Consider the following 2,500-nt stretch of genomic DNA (forward strand, 5'->3'; position numbering starts at 1 on the left):
GCGCCCGCTCTTATCTCATCTCCGGGATGTACCGCTCTGCGCGCTGAGCCAATCAGAGAGGCGCCTTCCCGTCACCGCCTCAGGGCTCCGGCCAATCGGGGGTTCGCACTTCGCGCACGTGACTCGAGAGTGACAGCCGTCGGTCTGGGTGAATCCGGGTGATCAACTGTGTGAGAAGAATGACCCGCCCCCCTCCCGTTATATAAACACACCAGGCACTCGCCTGCGGGCATAGGTTTTTTTTTTTTTTACTATAGGGGTACATGTCAGTTACGGGTAACCCTCGTCAGTGTATTACCAGCTGCTGGGGAGATGTCACAGCATCCGGGCATATCTGGCTGCACAGTACACTCCCCCTACTTTTGTCCCGCTTTTCTGAGTGCATGGGACAGACTGACGTCTCTGGGGGCAACTGATAATATACATATGTAATGGGATGCACTAGAGCAGGCATTCCCAACCTGGCTCCTCAAGGCACAATAGCAGTACAGGTGTTAGGGGGGCTATTCATGAAACAGTGAAAAGTGTGGAGAAGTTTCCCATGGCAACCAATAAGCTGCTCTGTATAATTGTATAGTATGCAAATTATAAATGTTACTTCAATGCTGAATGGTTGCCATGGGCAACTTCTCCACTGGCTCATTTCACTCTTCACCGCTTCATGAATAGACCCTGTGTTAGTAATATCCAGGTTTCAGCACAGAGGGTTCCATCACAGTAGCTGAGGTGCTAATTAAGTCACCTGTACTCAAGCATGGCTTTCAGTAAAGCCTCGACCGTTAGGGTGCGGATACACTGGGCAATATCAGCCGGTTCCGAACAATATTGTCTCAGATATATCGCATGATGTGCACTCCTGCGGACCTGGGACGTGCGATATCACAGACGAGGGCCATGCTGTCATATGCACTTGCCGATGGGGCCCGTCGCAGACATTGCATTGTTTGCAATGTCATCCTAGTGTGTACGCACCCTTAGTGTGTCTCGAGGACCGAGGTTGGGAATGCCTGCCCTACACGGATGAACAGCCCCCCTCCCCTATTTCTGCAATAAATAAAGTATATTTCTGTACACTTTGTGTAAGCTACAATGAGGCTGAGTTTCCTCTGGGTGCTGCACTTTCCCCCCCCCCCCCCCCCCCCCCCCAAAAAAAATATTGGTCAGGTTAATTGGACTCTGGCAAAATTAACCCTAACTTGGGTTTGTGCGATTGTTTGTTAAGTAATTTAACCTGCAAAACTACCCCAATGGGGCAGAGAATGATGTGAGTGACAAATAGGGGTGGATTGGGATGGAAAACCCCAGTATGAAGGAGGAGGGAAATAAGCTGTCTCTGCTCCCTGCAAACAGTCTCAGTACTGCGCTGCGTAAATAAATGTCTACGTATATATGTGCACTGTTCTGTGTCGGCACACCTTGGTTACTGAATTTTTATGTCATTTTTCACATTTTAAATTTGCAATGAATCAGTACAGTATGTCTAACCAGAGGCCTCTCCCACTCGGCGGTGACATGCTGATCACGTGATTACCATGCGATCTATTACATGATCGCATGGTTATCACTTTGGCAGTTCAGGTGCGATTTCATCGCACCTGAACTGCCCGTGCGATGCCCCGCGATGTCGCGTCGCTGGGCATCACACAAGTGTATGGGCAGCATAACTCTCTGCACGTTATATCTGCCACCCCTGCAGTGCACATGGGGGTTAATTCTGAGTTGATCGCAGCAGGAACTTTGTTAGCAGTTGGGCAAAACCATGTGCACTGCAGGGGAGGCAGATTTAACATGTGCAGAGAGAGTTAGATTTGGGTGTGGTGTGGTACCGGTAAATCTTTTTCTCCTAGTCCGTAGAGGATGCTGGGGACTCCGTAAGGACCATGGGGTATAGACGGGCTCCGCATGAGACATGGGCACTCTAAGACTTTAGATGGGTGTGAACTGGCTCCTCCCTCTATGCCCCTCCTCCAGACCTCAGTTAAAGAACTGTGCCCAGAGGAGACGGACAGTACGAGGAAAGGATTTTTGTTAATCTAAGGGCGAGATACATACCAGCCCACACCATACACACCGTACAACATGGAATATACCAAACCAGTTAACAGTATGAATAAAACAGCATCAGCCTGAGACTGATCACCACTGTAACATAACCCTTATGTAAGCAACAACTATACACAAGCCTTGCAGAATTTGTCCGCACAGGGACGGGCGCCCAGCATCCACTACGGACTAGGAGAAAAAGATTTACCGGTAGGTTTAAAATCTTATTTCTCTTACGTCCTAGAGGATGCTGGGGACTCCGTAAGGACCATGGGGTATAGACGGGCTCCGCAGGGGATAGGGCACCTAAAAAGAACTTTGACTATGGGTGTGCACTGGCTCCTCCCTCTATGCCCCTCCTCCAGACCTCAGTTAGATCTTGTGCCCAGAGGAGAATGGGTGCACTGCAGAGAGCTCTCCAGAGTTTTCTGTGGAAAAATAATTTTGTTAGGTTTTT

This window comes from Pseudophryne corroboree, chromosome 2 (assembly GCF_028390025.1).
Source record: "Pseudophryne corroboree isolate aPseCor3 chromosome 2, aPseCor3.hap2, whole genome shotgun sequence".
Classification (NCBI taxonomy): domain Eukaryota; kingdom Metazoa; phylum Chordata; class Amphibia; order Anura; family Myobatrachidae; genus Pseudophryne; species Pseudophryne corroboree.